This window comes from Sapajus apella, unplaced genomic scaffold (genome assembly GCF_009761245.1).
Source record: "Sapajus apella isolate SASKATOON/1434 unplaced genomic scaffold, GSC_monkey_1.0 scaffold83, whole genome shotgun sequence".
NCBI classification, from domain to species: domain Eukaryota; kingdom Metazoa; phylum Chordata; class Mammalia; order Primates; family Cebidae; genus Sapajus; species Sapajus apella.
In genome coordinates, this window is record NW_022437023.1 from 2,120,518 (window position 1) to 2,138,779 (window position 18,262).

At 45.0% G+C, this 18,262-nt stretch overlaps 1 long non-coding RNA gene across 1 annotated transcript in view; it reads right to left on the reverse strand.

The window, feature by feature from the left end:
- Nucleotides 1-2,951: 2,951 nt before the first annotated feature.
- Nucleotides 2,952-18,262, reverse strand: part of LOC116533657 — a 28,310-nt gene continuing 12,999 nt past the window's right edge. Inside the window, exons 2-3 of the long non-coding RNA XR_004261388.1 lie at nucleotides 8,019-8,145; nucleotides 2,952-2,988 (exon numbers count right to left, since the gene is read on the reverse strand). This is a non-coding gene — a long non-coding RNA (uncharacterized LOC116533657). The remainder of the gene's footprint in view (nucleotides 2,989-8,018; nucleotides 8,146-18,262) is intronic.

Here is an 18,262-nt window from a genome sequence, read left to right on the forward strand (position 1 = left end):
AATGGGCACAGGGTCTCTTTTTGAGGTGATGGAAATTAGGTAGCTCTGGAATTAGTGGTGATGGTTACACAGTCTTGTGAATATATGAAAAATTGCTAAGTTGTACAGTTTTAAAGGATGAATTTTATAGAGTATCTCAATTTGTTTTCATTTTAAAATTATTTTTATTTATTTATTTTTTCTTAGAGATGGGGTTGCTCTATGTTGCCCAGGCTGGTCTTGAACTCCTGGGCTCAAGCAATTCTCCCACCTTGACATCACAAAATGTTGGGATTACAGGTGTGAGCCACCGTACCTGGCCTCAATATTTTTAACTGCAAAAGGAAAAAATCCTGAGCCCTTACCATATGCTAGGATTGGTTAAGAACTTTACTTGCCTCAAGCCACTTATCTCCATGATTATCTCAACAAGCTTATGTGATACTATCATTTCTTCATTTTACAGATGGTACAGATGGAGACACAGACTCAGAGAGGTGATTGGTCAACAGTGATGTGGTAAGCAAATAAACACCAACCAAAATTCAGATTTCTGACCCTCACTTTCCAAATCAGGCCCTTGACTATAATCCTGGTAATTCAAGGGGATATTTCTGAGTGGACTTCTCCTGGTATTTACTCTGCTCAACTTCTATTTTTTATTTTTATTTTTTTTTTTGAGATGGAGTCTCACTCTGCCATCCAGCTTAGAGTGCCGTGGCGCGATCACAGCTCACTGTGGGCTGAAACTCAAGCCATCTGCCTCCTAAAGTGGAATTACAGGAATGAGCCATTATGCCTGGCCCTCAACCCTTTAATAATAGATCTTTGCAGTGCCTTATCCTTTTACAATACCTTTTTTTTTCATTTGGGATTCTTTCCCCTTTTTTTTGAGATGAAGTCTCGCTCTGTTGCCCAGGAGTGCGATGGTGCCATCTTGGCTCACTGCAATCTCCACCTCCCCAGTTCAAGTGATTCTCCTGCTTCAGCTTCCCAAGTAGCTGGGACCACAGGCACCTGCCATTACGCCTGGCTAATTTTTATATTTTTAGTAGAGACAGGGTTTCACCAAATTAGCCAGGCTGGTCTTGAACTTGAACTTGAACTTGTGATCCACCTGCCTCGACCCCCCCAAAGTGTTGGGATTACAGACATAAGCCACCACACCGGCCTTTTTTTTTTTTTTTTTTTTTTTTTAAATAGAGACAAGGTCTCACTATGTATCCCAGGCTGGTCTTGAACTTGAACTCCTGGCTTCAAGCGATCCTCTCACCTTGGCATCCCAAATCGTTAGCATCACGGGCATGAGCCACCATGAGCCTCCTTAACTTTTGAGAGTTAAACATAGCAGTGATTTTCCCTCCTCAAAGTCCTTAATTCTTCAAATCCCTTTTCTTCTGACGAAAGGCAAAGTTCCACTTCTTAGCTCCTCTCTAGGGAAGCCCCTTCAGGTCACACAAGGGCAGCTGGTTTTAAGCAAAGCTGTGCTGCTTATCCCCTGCACTTATTCTGCTCCAAGGACATGATTACCTTGCCACCGAGTTCCCCAAGGGTTTTCTTATGTATACATGTTTCCTCTGACCTAATGGAGCATTTGGGTCACAAGTGAGTCAGCAAAAACACTACAGAAGGAAAAGACACATCGCAAGAGCCTCAGTTATGGGTGAATCCTCAGACATTCAGAGTTGGAGCAAACCTCAGTGATTCTTTGCTCTGAGACCTCCTCTCTAACATGGAGAATTCCAGGGTAGAGCAACATTAGGTGACTTTCCCATGGTCATGGAGTCAGAAGTATACCTCGCCCTAAAATTCTGACACTCTCTACAGCTGGCTTGGTTTCTCAAATGATTCTCAATCAAAGGAAACTCCTAAGGAGTTCCATTTACTGTTACTGATGTTGCTTGTTTACATTTTACTATGTAAAATCTACTAGTTAAAAAAGACACTTCTGGGTTTGTTGGTTTGTTTTTTTGTTTTGGGACAGTCTCTCCCTGTTGCCCAGGCTGGAGTGCAATGGCTCAATCTCGGCTCTGTGCAACCTCCACCTCTTGCGTTCAAGTGATTCTTGTGCCTTACCGTCCCAAGTAGATGGGATTACAGGCGCCCACCACCTACACCTAGCTAATTTTTTGTGTTTTTTTTTTAGTAGAGATGGGATTTCACCATGTTGGCCAGGCTAGTCTGGAACTACTGACCTCAGGTGATCCACCCACCTTGGGCTCCCAAAGTGCTGGGATTACAGGCGTGAGCCACAGCACCTGATCTGACACTTCTGGTACATCCCCATAATGGAATATTATACAACCATTAACATTTACAAAGATAAGTATTTTTAGATAAAATATTAAGTTCTAAACAATTAACTAGGCCAGGTACAGTGGCTCATGTTTGTAATCCCAACACTTTGGAAGGCTGAGGTGGGAGGATCACTTGAGTCTAGGAGTTCGAGACCAGTCTGGGCAACATAGTGAGACTCTGTGTCTATTATTTAAAAAAAAAAAAAATGGCCAGCTTTATGGACCATTAAAGTGTTATCTGGACACATGCACACGAATGTTCATTGCAGCATTGTTTACAATAGCAAAGACCTGGAACCAACCCAAATGCTCATCGATGATAGACTGGACAGGGAAAATGTGGCACGTATACACCATGGAATACTATGCAGTCATCAAAAACGATGAGTTTGTGTACTTTGCAGGAACATGGATGAGCCTGGAAACCATCATTCTCAGCAAACTGACACAAAAACAGAAAATCAAACACCGCATGTTCTCACTCATAGGTGGGTGTTGAACAATGAGAACACATGGACACAGGGAGGGGAGCATCACACACTGGGGTCTGTTGGGGGGAAATAGGGGAGGGACAGCTGGTGTTAGGGAGTTGGGGAGAGAGAACATGGGGAGAAATGCCAGATATAGGTGATGGGGAGGAAGGCAGCAAATCACACTGCCATGTGTGTACCTATGCAACAATCTTGCATGTTCTTCACATGTACCCCAAAACCTAAAATGCAATTAAAAAAAAAAAGATGGCCGGGCGCGGTGGCTCAAGCCTGTAATCCCAGCACTTTGGGAGGCCGAGGCGGGTGGATCACGAGGTCAAGAGATCGAGACCATCCTGGTCAACATGGTGAAACCCCATCTCTACTAAAAATATAAAAAATCAGCTGGGCATGGTGGCGCGTGCCTGTAATCCCAGCTACTCAGGAGGCTGAGGCAGGAGAATTGCCTGAACCCAGGAGGCGGAGGTTGCGGTGAGCCGAGATCGCGCCATTGCACTCCAGCCTGGGTAACAAGAGTGAAACTCCGTCTCAAAAAAAAAAAAAAAAAAAAAAAAGATGTTATCTGGAAACAAGTCAGCTCTTGTCTTTTCCCCAGAGGTGTTTGTGTTATAAGAAGGGACTTAGAGGGACTTTCTAGACAGGGATATATGTTGGGAAGAAGAAGGGGAGATTAGAAAGGAATAAGTTGGATTTGAAATGATTGTCAAGTTCCCCAAACTTTTTATCGAAATTCCAAGAAGCTCAGAAGTGTTTAGGTAAACTGGAATTTAAATACCAAAGTAAACCAAAGCACCTATTATACTTTCACATCCTTATCTCTGTTGAGCCTCACAACAACTCTGTGAAGTAGTCTGGGTCACTGGCCCTAATGGATAGATCAGGAGAGTCACTATTAAGAAATGTTCATAGGGTTACATAAACGGAACTTGAAGGTCTTAGAATGTGAAGTTGGGTCATCTGATTCATGGCCGCATGCTACACTCTTCTCCCAGAAAAGCCTTTTAAAATCAGGGTTTCTTTTAGCCAATCTCCCCAGAATCAGTGGAGAGGGATTCAGGGCCCTTCAATATAGCTTTGCTTCTGGCAAATTCGTCTCTTTCTTCTTAACTTTTTTAGTGTTCCTTGTAGTCTCAACTTCTGCTATATTGCTTCTTGACTCTTCAGAAAATGTTGCTAGTAACTGCAGTCGACCACACCTTTGATTTAATTTTTAAATTTTTTAAATTTTAAATTTTTTTTTTTTTTTTTTTTTTTAGCAGAGTCTCTCTCTCTCACCCAGACACTGGAGTGCAGTGGCACAATCTCGGCTCACTGCAACCTCCACCTCCCAGACTCAAGCGATTTTCCTGCCTCAGCTGGGATTGCAGGCATGTGCCACCATGCCCAGCTAATTTTTGTATTTTTAGTAGAGATGGGGTTTCACCATGTTGCCCAGGTGGGTCTCTAGTGATCCATCCACCTCAGCCTCCCAAAGTGCTGGGATTGCAGGCATGAGCCAGCATGCCCAGCACAACCTTTGATTTCAAGTGCTCTCCACACATTTATTTTCATGCTTGGTTATGGTGGGTAGCAGTGGCATCATGGGGTGACTTGGAGACAACTTTAGTCTACCTATGCAGCAAGCCATTTCAAACAAATACACTATTTATATAAAAACAGTGCTATTTATATAAAAACAGCAGGCTGGGCACAGTGGCTCATGCCTGTAATCCCAGCATTTTGGGAGGCAGAGTCAGGTGGGTCGCTCGAGCCCGGGAGTTTGAGACCAGCCTGGGCGACACAGCAAGACACTGTCTCTATGAAAAAAAATTATTTAGATATAAAAATTAAGGCTGGGCACAGTGACTCACGCCTGTACTCTAATCCCAGCACTTTGGGAGGCCAAGGCAGGCAGATCACTTGAGGTCAGGAGTTCGAGACCAGCCTGGCCAACATGGTGAAAACCCTATCTCTACCAAAAATACAAAAATGGGCTGGGCATGGTGGCAGGCACCTGTAATCTTAGCTACTTGGGAAGCTGAGATGGGAGAACTGCTTGAACCCTGGGTAGCGGGGGCAGAGGTTGCAGTGAGCCAAGATCGTGCCACTGCACTCCAGTCTGGGCAACAAGTGAGACCCCCTGTCAAAAAAAAAAATTAGCCGGGTATGGTGGCAGGTGCCTATAATCCCAGCTACTAGGAAGGCTGAGGTGGGAGAATCGCTTGAACCTGGGGAGGCGGGGGAGAAGGTTGCAGTGAGCTGATATGGTGCCACTGTACTCCAGCCTGGGTGACAAGAGCAAGATTCTGTCTCAAAAATAAATAATTAGTTAATTAATTTTTAAAAATGGATCTAGAGTCTTGAGTTTTTACTTTACTGTGTTCTCAAATCTGATAGTTTATAAAACAAAGAAAAACTGGACAGCTACTAATCTAAAAGAGGATAATTTGGCTACACCATCATGAATTACATTGTTTGCCAAATGTGCTGAACTTCAACTCTGGTCACGAACTAGACAGTTAAGCAGCCTCCATGTTGGTGGGCCAAATCATAGTTTGGCTGTGTGTCAGAAATGGAGTAAGGTCTATGGGGGCTGTAGGTCCCAAATTCTGGCTCTCAGTCCCCATTTCCAAACTGAAAGGGACATTTCTACCTAGCAGAAAATAAAGGCTGGGTGTGGTAGCTCACGCCTGTAATCCCAACACTTAGGGAGTCCAAGGAGGGCGGATCACAAGATCAGAAGATTGAGATCATCCTGGCTAACACAGTGAAATCTTGTCTCTACTAAAAATACAAAACATTACCCGGACCGTGCCTATAGTCCCAGCTATTTGGGAGGCTGAGGCAGGACAACTGCTTGAATTTGGAAGGCAGAGGTTGCAGTGAGCTGAGATTGTACCACTGCACTCCAGTCTGGGCAACAGAGCAAGACTTCGTCTCAAAAATAAAATAAAATAAAAAATAAATAGTCATAGGCCGGGCGCGGTGGCTCAAGCCTGTAATCCCAGCACTTTGGGAGGCCAAGGCGGGTGGATCACGAGGTCAAGAGATCGAGACCATCCTGGTCAACATGGCGAAACCCCGTCTCTACTAAAAATACAAAAAATTAGCTGGGCATGGTGGTGCGTGCCTGTAATCCCAGCTACTCAGGAGGCTGAGGCAGGAGAATTGCCTGAACCCAGGAGGCGGAGGTTGCGGTGAGCCGAGATCGTGCCATTGCACTCCAGCCTGGGTAACATGAGTGAAACTCCGTCTCAAAAAAAAAAAAAAAAAAATAGTCATGCATGACTCTTTGGAGTCCACTCTACATCCTGCTCATGAATTCCCGAATCCTCATGTTCTGTTTTTTGGGAGGTGCAGGGCATTCCTACGTGAGCCTTTTTGGACAGGCTTAGTTGAGCCACTTAAGCTACAGTGGCGTTGAGTATGGAGAAAGCTGTAAGCTCTGGACAGCTGCTGCCCCTCACCTCCTGTGGACACCATCCTATCCTCTCCTTTTAAATTCCAGAGAGAATAGACTCCTTGGTAGCTTTGTTGGAAGTCTGCCAACACCTGTTGTTAAGAACAACAAGAGGGGCCATCTCAGCCACCCCTGGGGTGGGGGTGGGGGTTTATGGGTGCCTCCACTGTTGCCAAGCCCCTGCATTAGTGTATATCTTGCAAAACTACACTTGTAACCCACTGCTCTTCACATTCCCTCCTGCCATGTGGGCCCTCCTCCTAGGCCTTGATCTTTCCTTTTGATGAAACCAACCTACATAACACTGTGGGCAGAGAGCAAGAAACAAGTGGATTCCACATGGAAAGGTTTGGCATGAATAATCAGTACTGGACAGGGAATTGATATAACCAGGACTGTAAGTGACATATAAATTCTGTAATACTAATAACTGGCTGGGCATGGTGGCTCACGTCTGAATTCCCCCACTTTGGAAGGTTGAGGCAGGAGGATGGCTTAAACCCAGGAGTTCAAGACCAGCCTGGGCAACATAGTGAACCCCTGTCACTACAAAAATAAATAAATACCTAAATAAATAAAATTAGCTGGGCACTGTGGAGTGTGCCTGCAGTCCCAGCTACTCAGGAGGCTGAAGTAGGAGGATTACTTGAGCCAGAGAGGTCAAGGCTGCAGTGAGCTGTGATCGTGCCACTGCACTCCAACCTGTGTGGCAGAGGGAGAACCTGTCCTAACAACAACTTCCTTTTATGATTTACAGTGCCAGGCACTGTGCTATACATGCCATGAACATTTTGTGCTTCATTTAATACAACTACTCTTTATGGTATTATTGTCTGCATTTGATGAATAAGAATATTTAGAAGAAGATTAAATAAATTACTGAAGTTTGCAATAGCTAGTATGACAAAGTCAAACTTAGCTATGCACTAAACTGTTTCATTTTCCCCCAAATGCACAGAAAGACAACAATTCCCAGAACTCCATGCTTGGAGGTAGACCCGAATTCTGGTCCATGGATTGTAGATGTGCTATGCCCCATTTCCAGGTTTATTTATTTATTTATTTATTTTTTAAGATAGGGTTTCACCATGTTGGTCAGGCTGGTCTTGAACTCCTGACCTCAGGTGATCCACCCACCTTGGCCTCCAAAGTGCTTGGATTACAGGTGTGAGCCACCGCACCCGGCCCATTTCCAGGTTTAAAACATTCCACACAAAGTTCCACTTTCTCTTCCTTATCTGTACAGCTGGAAACAAAGGATCCACCCCACTCATTCCTCCTAAGGACAGAGCCTAGATCCCTGAGTAACTGCGTGGAGGAGAGCTACTCAAGAGAACTGACTGTCCAGCCTGGTCAACATAGGGAGATCCCATCTCCACAAAAAATACAAAAATTAACCAGGCGATCTGTGGTACCAGCTACTTGGGAGGCTGAGGTGGGAGGATTGCTTGAGCCATTGAGGTTGAGGTTACAGTAAGCAGTGATGGTGACACTGCATTCCAACCTGGGCTACAGAGTAAGACCCTGTCTTAAAAAAAAAAAAAAAAGCTGACTGGCCCACATTACACTGTAAATGGGAACAACAAATAAATCTTTGTTCTGTTCAGCTGTCGATATTTCAGGGTTTATTTGTCACTGCTGCATAACCTTGCCTACCCTGAGTAATACAGCTAGACAAGTTGTAGCCAGGACTCAAGTGGATTTCAGTACAGGTCTGACTTAACCTGCACCTGTAACCACTCTTGACGACTCTTTTATACCTAGCATAGGAGAATCAGAAGAGAGTTTCTAATCTGGAACTCTGCCACTTACGTGTGTGATTTCTTAGGTAATTCAATTAACTTTTCCATGCTTCAGTGTTTTCATTTGTCCAATGGGAATGAAAATATCTATTCTTCTTCTTTCCTGTGGTTATTGCAAGAAGCAAATAAGGCAATAGCTGTGAAATGATTTGGAAAATAAGCATCCTCCAAATGCAAAGAAGCGTTATTATTTAACAGAATTTCCTGACTGTAGTTAGGAAGTCATACCACTGATGTTAGAACTGGCATGAAAATTTATGCTTACATATCTGCCTGTATTATTGGCAGTACTTATTCTTTTCATCCATTAAATTTTAACATAATCTCGAACTTACAGATGAGTCACAAAAATGGTATCTTTACCCAGATTTCCCACATGTTTATATTTTGCCCCATTTTGATCATATTTCTGAATTATTCAAGAGTAAACTGATGGCTGGGCATGGTGGCTCACGCCTGTAATCCCAGCACTTTGGGAGGCCGAGGCAAGTGGATCATCTGAGGTCTGGAGTTAGAGACCAGCATGACCAACATGGTAAAACCCTGCCTCTACTAACAATACAAAATTAGCCTGGTGTGGTGGCACATGTCTGTAATCCCAGCTACTTGGGAGGTTAAGGCAGGAGAATTACTTGAACCCAGGAGGCGGAGGTGACAGTGAGCCAAGATCGTGCCATTGCACTCCAGCCTGGGTGACAAGAGCTAAATTCCGTCTCAAAAAAAAAAAAAAAGTAAACTGGAGACAATGTGTACTTTACCAGTTCAGAGGGAGTTCAACCCTGTTAACATCTTGTTTTCAGCCAGTGAAACTGGCTTCATTCTTCTGACCTCCAGAGCTATAAGAAAATATATGTGAGTTGGCCAGGCACGGTGGCTCACGCCTGTAATCCCAGCACTTTGGGAGGCTAAGACAGGTGGATAACCTGAGGTCAGGAGTTCAAGACCAACCTGACCAACATAGAGAAACCCCATCTCTACTAAAAATACAAAATTAGCAGAGTGTGGTAGCACATACCTGTAACCCCAGCTGCTCGGGAGGCTGAGGCAGGAGAATCGCTCGGAACCTGGGAGGGAAAGTTGCAGTGAGCAGAGATCATGCCATTGCACTCCAGCTTGGGCAACAAGAGGAAAACTCTGTAAAAAAAAAAAAAAAGAAAGAAAAGAAAAGAAATGTGTGTTATTTTAAGCCACCAAATCATGTGGTAATTTACCATAGCAGCCACAGGAAACGCATATAATCCATAATCAAATTTTGACAATTGTCTAAATAGTATTCATTTAACGTATTTCTGTTATCGAGATAATCTTCAGTTCAGGATCATATTTTTCAATTCAGGATCATGTGTTTTTAGTCTAATCTAGAGCAGTTCTCTAGCCTCACTTTGTCTTTCTTGACTTGGACATTTTTGGAAAGTACAGCTACTGGCCAGGCATGGTGGCTCATGCCTATAATCCCAACACTTTGGGAGGCTGAGGAGGGAGGATCGCTTGGGCCCAGGAGTTCAAGACCCACCTGGACAACAAAGTGAGTGCATTCCTAAAAAAACATGTTGGGCATGATGGTGAGCACCTGTAGACCCAGCTACTCAGGAGGCTGAGGTGGGAGAACTGCTTGAGCCAAGGAGGTAAAGTCTACAGTGAGCCATGATCATACCACTGTACTCCAGCATGGGCAACAGAGCGAGACCCTGCCTCAAAAAAGTACAGCTATTTATTTTGCAGAATGTCGCTTGATTTTTGTTTGGCTAATGTTTCCTCATCCTTAGGTTCAAATTACGCAGTTATACAGGGCTATAATATCATTTCAGGAGTTACATAATGTTGGTTTGTCCTAAAATTGATAGTTGATTTTGATCACTTGATGAAGGTTGGGGCTACCAGATTGCTCTCTGTAAAGTTATTAATTTCCTCTATATAAATAAAAGGTAATTTGTGGGGATATTCCTTGAGGCTCTTCCTCATTATGATTTAACCTTCAAGTTTTAGCATCCCTGATGATCTTTTCTTTTTTTTGGGGGGGGGGTCAGGCTGACTCTGTCACCCAGATTGGTGTGCAGTGGAGCAATCTCAGCTCACTGCAACCTTTGTCTCCCTGGTTTAAGCAATTCTCAAGCCTCAGCCTCCAAAGTAGCTGGGACTGTACATGAGCGCCACCAGGCCTGGCTAAGTTTTGTATTTTTAGTAGAGACAGGGATTTTACCATGTTGGCCAGGCTGGTCATGAACTCCTGACCTCAGGTGATTTGCCTGCCTCAGTTTCCCAAAGTGCTGAGATTACAGGCATGAGCTGCTGCGCCAGGCCTTGACTTGTCTTTTTTTTTTTTTTTTTGAGACGGAGTTTCGCTCTTGTTACCCAGGCTGGAGTGCAATGGCGCGATCTCGGCTTTCCACAACCTCCGCCTCCTGGGTTCAGGCAATTCTCCTGCCTCAGCCTCCTGAGTAGCTGGGATTACAGGCACGCGCCACCATGCCCAGCTAATTTTTTGTAGTTTTAGTAGAGACAGGGTTTCACCGTGTTGACCACGATGGGCTGGATCTCTTGACCTCGTGATCCACCCCTCTTGGCCTCCCAAAGTGCTGGGATTACAGGCTTGAACCACCACACCCGATCAACTTGTCTTTTATTTTTGATGTCCAGATTGTCCCAGATTTGGCTAGCAGGAGCCCCTCAAACTGGCTTCTTTGTTCTTTCGATATATCCCCTACATTCTTTGAGCATTTTCTTGCTTTGTAGCTTAAGAAGATATTTCAGGGGCCGGGCGCGGTGGCTCAAGCCTGTAATCCCAGCACTTTGGGAGGCCGAGGCGGGTGGATCACGAGGTCAAGAGATCGAGACCATCCTGGTCAACATGGTGAAACCCTGTCTCTACTAAAAATACAAAAAAAAATTAGCTGGGCATGGTGGTGCGTGCCTGTAATCCCAGCTACTCAGGAGGCTGAGGCAGGAGAATTGCCTGAACCCAGGAGGCGGAGGTTGCGGTGAGCCGAGATCACGCCATTGCACTCCAGCCTGGGTAACATGAGTGAAACTCCGTCTCAAAAAAAAAAAAAAAAAAAAAAGAAGATATTTCAGGTTCATCTTACACTTTCTCTGCAGCAGTCTGTTCTCCCAGAAACCCTGGTTCCTTTTGTAGGAGAATGGAATTCAGAAACCAAGATCTGAGCGCTAGGTATGCTCTGTGGCTGCTTCTGTGGGCTCTGTCAGTGGACAGAGCCAGGAAATTTGTATAAAGCCAAGAGTGCATATTGATACCTCCAAGTCTAATTCAACATCACATAGTACTTTCCTCCTCCCCATTTTTGTAACTTCCAGTAGTGGGAACACTGGTTCCCTTTACCTTCAGTATGTCTTCTCATCTACTCAAGTCTAATCTACCAACTATAGTCAATATTTGTTCACAGGGTTTTCTGGTCGGGGGAAGCAGATGGACGTGAGGTAGACAAATCTTTAGTTTCTTGGATTATGTTAGGGAAGCAGGAGTACAGGAGAGCCAAGGTGACACCACTTTAAACAATGACTCTATCTTAAAACTAGCAAGACGCATTCCTTGCTAGTCACAGCCCATTGTCATAAGATGTTTATGTTTGAAGGAACAGCTTAATAATGCTTGCAAGGAGAAACTCCTATGATAGGAAAATGTCCAGATGTCCCGATATCACATAACAATATATACTCTTGAAAATAATCATAGGCTTGGCATGGTGGCTGACACCTGTAATCCAAGCACTTTGGGAGGCCAAGGCAGGCGGATCACCTGAGGTCAGGAGTTCGAGACCAGCCTGGCTAACGTGGTGAAACCCCATCTCTATTAAAAATACAAAAATTAGCCAGGCATGGTGGCAGGTGCCTGCAATCCCAGCTACTTGGGAGGCTGAGGCAGGGGAATCGCTTGAACCCAGGAGGCAGAAGTTGCAGTGAGCCAAGATCACACCATTGCACTCTAGTCTGGGCAACAGAGTTAGACTCTGTCTCTAAATAAATAAATAAATAAAATTATAGGCTGGACACAGTAGCTCACACCTAATCTTAGCACTTTGGGAGGCCAAGGCAGGAAGATCACTTGAGTCCAGGAGTTTGAGACCACCTTAGGCAACATGGCAAGATCTTGTCTTTACAAAAAAATTAAAAAAATTACCTGGGGGTTGTGGTGGTAATGACAAGATGCAGCCAAAAATGCCTAGGCAGATAGGGGTGGATCCCCAGTGAAACCCCACCTCCAAGCTAAAGACAGTTTGAAGCCTGAAAGCCAAGCTACAAGTTAAATCCTCAGACCAGATTGAGAACTTGTCTTCCCGTTTGGTGCGCCTTCCTCAGATTGATCCCCACCTTTCACCTATTTTACATATACCTACCCTTTCCTAATTGATTTTCTACACTGTTGTGCCCACCTTTGAGTGATGTCTTCGCTTTAATCTTTTTTTCATGCTCACAAACCAGTCAGCATGTACTTCCCATTCTGAGTCCATAAAAAGCTCCAGACCCAGTCACACAGGGGACCTTCCTCCCTTCAAGTAGGAGAAGCACCCCCACGTCCCCTCTCCACTGTAAGCTGTTTCATCACTCAATAAAACTCCCTACCTTGCTCACTCTCTGATTGTCAGTGCATCCTCATTCTTCTTGGGTGCGGGAAAAGACATTGGGAACCAATGTGCAAGCCAGATCTGGCTTGGGTAGACCAAGTGAGTGGGCTGTCTCCTGTTGCAGGTAGCGTGCCCAAGCAAGGCTTGGCCCGGGCATCACTGGCCAGAGGTCTCCAGCTTGCAAAGTGAAAAAGAAAAAATTCCTAGGCTAGGTGCAGTGGCTCATGCCTGTAATCCTAGCACTTAGAGAGGTTGAGGAGGGCGGATCACTTAAGGTCAGGAGTTTGAAACCAGCCTGGCCAACATGGTAAAACCCTGTTTCTACTAAAATACAAAAAAATTAACTGGGTGTGGTGGTGGGCACCTGTAATCCCAGCTCCTTGGGAGGCTGAGGCAGGAGAATTGCTTGAATCCAAGAGGCAGGGGTTGCAGTGAGCCAAGATGGCACTACTGCACTCCAGCCTGGGCAACAGAGTGAGACTCCGTCTCAAAAAAAATTCCTGTGTTGGTGGAGTGTGCCTGTAGTCCTAGCCACTCAGGAGGCTACATGGGGAAGATTCCTTGGATCTGGGAGGTCAAGGCTGCTGTGAGCTGTAATCACACCACCGTACTCCAGAGTGGGTGACAAAGCAAGACCCTGTCTCAAAAAAAAAAAAAAAAAAAAGAGTTTAGGCTGGGTGCAGTGGCTCATGCCTGTAATCCCAGCACTTTGGGAGGCCAAGGTGGGATCACCTGTGGTCAGGAGTTCAAGACCAGCCTGGCCAACATGGTGAAACCCCATCTTCAGAAAAATATCAAAAGCAGCCGAGCATGATAGTGGGTGCCTGTAACCTCAGCTACTCGGGAGGCTGAGATGGGAAAATCACTTGAACCTGGGAGACAGAGGTTGCAGTGAGCCGAGATAGTGCCATTGGCCTCCAGCCCGGGTGACAGAGTGAGTCTCCATCTCAAAAAAAAAAAAAGTTTAAATGAGAAGTTCCCCCTCCTGCTTTCTGAGGGCATCCTACACTGTAACTCAGTAGTTGTCAATAAACCATTTCTTCTAACTGCATTCTGCAACTCACCTTGAACTCTTTGTGTGCATGATCCAGAACTCTTGTGGTCTGAATCTGAACCCTTTTTCCATAACATTTTATTTTGGGTTTTTTTTTTTTTTTTTTTTTTTGAGGTGGAGTCTCACTCTGTCACCCAGGCTGGAGTGTAGCGGCGTGTTGTCGGCTCACTGCAACCTCTGCCTCCCAGGTTGAAGCAATTCTCCTGCCTCGGCCTCCCAAATACCTGGGATTACAGGTGCACGCCACCATGCCCAGCTAATTTTTTGTATTTTTAGTAGAGACGGGGTTTCACCATGTTGGCCAGATTGGTCTTGAACTCCTGACTTCGTGATCTGCCCACCTCAGCCTCCCAAAGTTCTGGATAACAGGTGTGAGCCACTGTGGCTGGCCAGCTTGGCTTTTTTTTGAGTCAGGGTCTTGCTGTATCATCCAGGCTGGAGAGCAGTGGCAAGATCACAGCTCAGTGCAGCCTCAACATCCTGGGCTCAAGTGGTCCTCCCTGGTCAGCCTGAGTAGCTGGAACCACAAACATGCACCAGCACACCTGGCTAATTTTTAAAACTTTTTTTTGTAGAGACAGGGTCTCAATATATTACCTAGGCTGGTCTGGAACTCCTGGCCTCAAGTCTCCTTCCTCAGCCTCCCAAAATGTTGGGATTATAAACTTGATCCACTGCATCAGCTTGCACAAATCTTTTTTTTCTTTCTTTTGAGACTGAGTCTTGCTCTGTTGCCCAGGCTGGAGTGCAGTGGTGTGATCTCAGCTCATGCAACCTCTGCCTTCCAAGTTCAAGTGATTCTCCTGCCTCACCCTCCCAAGTAGCTGGGATTACAGGTGTCCACCACCATGCCCAGCTAATTTTTTGTATTTTTTAGTAGAGGTGGAGTTTCACCATGTTGGCCAGGCTGGTCTTGAACTCTCCACCTCAAGTGATCTGCCTGCCTCAGCCTCCCAAAGTACTGGGATTACAGGTGTGAGCCACCAGGCCTGGCCTGCTTGCACAAATATTAAGTGTACAATTTGATGAGTTTTGACAAATACCTACCTTCATGTAATCCATACTCTTATCAACATGTAGAACATTTTTTTAATTACCATTACCTCAGCAATTTCCCTAGTGTTCATTTCCAGTTGACACTCCAGACACAGCTACTGGCCACCATGCCCAGCCCTACTTTCTATTGCTTTTGTTTGTTTGTTTGTTTTGTTTTGTTTGTTTTTTAGACGAAGTGTTGTTCTTTCGACCAGGCTGGAGTGCGGTGGCTCAATCTTGGCTCACTGCAAACTCTGCCTCCTGCATTCAAGCAGTTTTCCTGCCTTAGTCCCTACTAGCAGCTGGAATTACAGGAATGTGCTACCATGCCAGGCTAATTTGTAGAGACAGGGTCTCAATATGTTGCCTAGGCTGATCTGGAACTCCTGGGCTCAAGTCCCCTTTTTGTATTTTTAGTAGAGTTGGGGTTCAGCCATATTGGCCAGGCTGGTCTCAAACTCCTGACCTCAGGTGATCCACCTGCCTTGGCTTCCCAAAGTGCTGGGATCACAGGTGTGAGCCACTGTGCCCAATCTTACTTTCCATTTTTAAAATGGCAACCATTGTGGTGAGGTTGTAATAGTAACTCTTTGTGGTTTTGCTTTGCAATTCCATAATGATTAATATTATTTTCAAGGGCTTTTTAAATGGGCCTTTTGGCCTTCTGTATATTTTTCTTCTGTCGCGAAGTGTTTGTTCAAGTCTTTTTTTTTTTTTTGGAGACAGGGACTTTCTCAGTTGCCCAGGCTAGAGTACAGTGGCGCAATCACAGCTCACTGCAGCCTTAACCTCTGGGACTCAAACGATCCTCCCATCTGTTTTTATTTTGTAGAGGTGGTGTCTCATCATGTTGCCCAGGCTGATCTCAAACTCCTGGGATCAAGTAATTCTTCCTTCTTGGCTTCCCTAAATGGTGGGATTATAGGTATGAGTCACTCTGCCCAGCCTGTTCAAGTCCTTTTCCATTAAAAACTTTTTATGTGTTTTTTTTTTTTTTTTTTTTTTGACAGAGTCTTTCTCTGTCACCCAGGCTGGAGTGCAGCGGCGCGATCTTGGCTCACTGCAACCTCCACCTCCCAGTTTTAAGTGATTCTCCTGCCTCAGCCTCCCAAGTAGCTGGGATTATAGGTGCCTGTCACCATGCCCAGCTAATTTTTGTATTTTTAGTAGAGACAGGGTTTCACTGTCTTGGCCAGGCTGGTCTTGAACTCCTGATCTCATGATCTGCCCGCCTCAGCCTCCCAAAGTGCTGGGATTACAATCATGAGCCACCACGCCTAGCCTGGTTTTTTTGTTTGTTTTTTCCATTGATTTGTAAGAGTTTAAAAATATATTCTGGATCCAAGTCTTTTTTTTTTTTTTTTTTTTTTTTAAATATTGTGAGGTCTTAGATAGGACTAAGTCCTTTGTGAAATAAATGTTTATGAATATTTTCTCAGTCTATATCATGAGCTGAAGTTTTATTAATAGATTCTGATGAAGTTTAAGTTATCCAATTTTCAGATGACTGTTGTTTTCTATGTCAAGAAATCTTTGCTTACCCCTAGATTGCGGATCCCTGGTACTTCACACTAGTGCTCGAATCAAACAAGCACCTATTTCTTTCAACTCAGGGGTCAAGAAGTCCAAACAGACTTCTTTGGTGAGCAAATGAAGGATTTTAAAGGACATCCAAGAAGGCTAGGAACAAGAGCCTGGGGGTTCTTGGGACTTAAATCTAAGGTTGATTTCACTGCCTCCTTTCCCAAGCAGAATAATCCTCGCTGACACAGCCTAGATAGAGTTGTCAGCTAGGCCGTATCACCTTCACTCTGTGCTGACCCAACAAAGCAGCCCTACCCCATTACACAATTGCAGGGATTTGGGAGGAGTGAGTACAAGGTTGCCAGCCTGGGAGACTACATGTCACTTCTTCCAATGATGAGCCTGTCTGACGAAGAAGGCAGCTTCTAGGGTGTGGCTTTTTTTTTTTTTTTTCTTGGAGACAGTCTCACTCTGTTGTCCAGGCTGGAGTGTGCTGCGGTGATCTTGGTTCACTGCAACCTCTGCCTCCTGGGCTCAAGCGTTTCTCCTGTCTCAGCCTCCCAAGTAGCTGGGATTACAGGTGTGTACCACCATGCCTGGATAATTTTTGTATTTTTAGTAGAGACGGGGCTTCCTCATGTTAGCCAAGCTGGTCTCGAATTCCAGACCTCAAGTGATCCGCTGCCTCGGCATATAGTGGTCCAGTCATAGCTCACTGTAATCTTGAACTCCTGGGCTCAAGTGATTCTCCCACCTCTGCCTCCCAAGTAGCTGGGACTATAGGTCCATGCCACCATGCCCAGCTAAATTAAAAACAAAAAAACAGAAAATTTTTTGGGGCTGGGTGCAGTGGCTCACACCTATAAGCCCAGCACTTTGGGAGGCTGAGCAGATGGGTCACTTGAGGTCAGGAGTTCCAGACCAGCCTGGTCAACATGGCAAAACCCTGTCTCTACAAATATACAAAAAAAAAAAAAAAATTAGCTGAGCATAGTGGCATACACCTGTAATACCTGCTATTTGGGAGGCTGAGGTGGGGGAATTACTTAAATCCAGTAGGCAGGGGTTGTAATGAGTCGTGATCACGCCACTGTACTCCAGCCTGGGCAACAGAGTGAGACTGTCTCAAAAAAAAAAACAAAACTTTTTTGTAGAGATGAAGGTCTCCTTATGTTGCCCAAACTGGTCTCAAACTCCTAGGCTCAGGTGATTCCTTCACCTTGGCCTCCTAAAGCTCTGTGATCCTTTGAGATTTGTAATGCATTTATAAAATAGGTAGTATTTCTCCTTTTTTTTTTTTTTTTTTTTAATAAAGATGGGGTTTCACCATGATGGCCAGGCTGGTCTTGAACTCCTGACCTCAGGTGATCCACCCACTTCGGCCTCCCAAAGTGCTAGGATTACAGGCATGAGCCTCCCGGCCTCCTTCTTTTTTTTTTTTTTTTTTTTTTTTTTTTTTTTTGAGACAGAGTCTTGCTCTGTTGCCCAGGCTGGAGTGCAGTGGCACGATCTTGGCTCACCACAACCTCCACCTCCCAGGTTTAAGTGATTCCCCTGCCTCAGCCTCCCAAGTAGCTGGGTCTACAGGCATGCACCACCATGCCTGGCTAATTTTTGTATTTTTCGTAGAGACAGGGTTTCACTATGTTGGCCAGGCTGGTCTCAAACTCCTGACCTCATGATCTGCCCACCTCAGCCTCCCAAAGTGCTGGGATTACAGGCATTAGCCACTGCACCCGATTCTCTCTTCTTTTTTTATATATAAATGGCGTCTACTATAAACACTAATCTGCACCTTGCTTTTCTCAATTAATACATCTTGGGTTGGGTGTGGTGGGTCACACCTGTAATCCCAGTGAAACACTGTCTCTACTAAAAATACAAAAAATTTGCCAGGTGTGGTGGCAAGTGCCTGTAGTCCCAGCTACTTGAGACGCTGAGGCAGGAGAATCGCTTGAACCCGGGAGGCGGAGGTTGCAGTGAGCCGAGATCGGGCCACTGTGCTCCAGTCTGGGTGACAGAGCGAAACTGTCTCAAAAAAAAAAATATATATATATATTT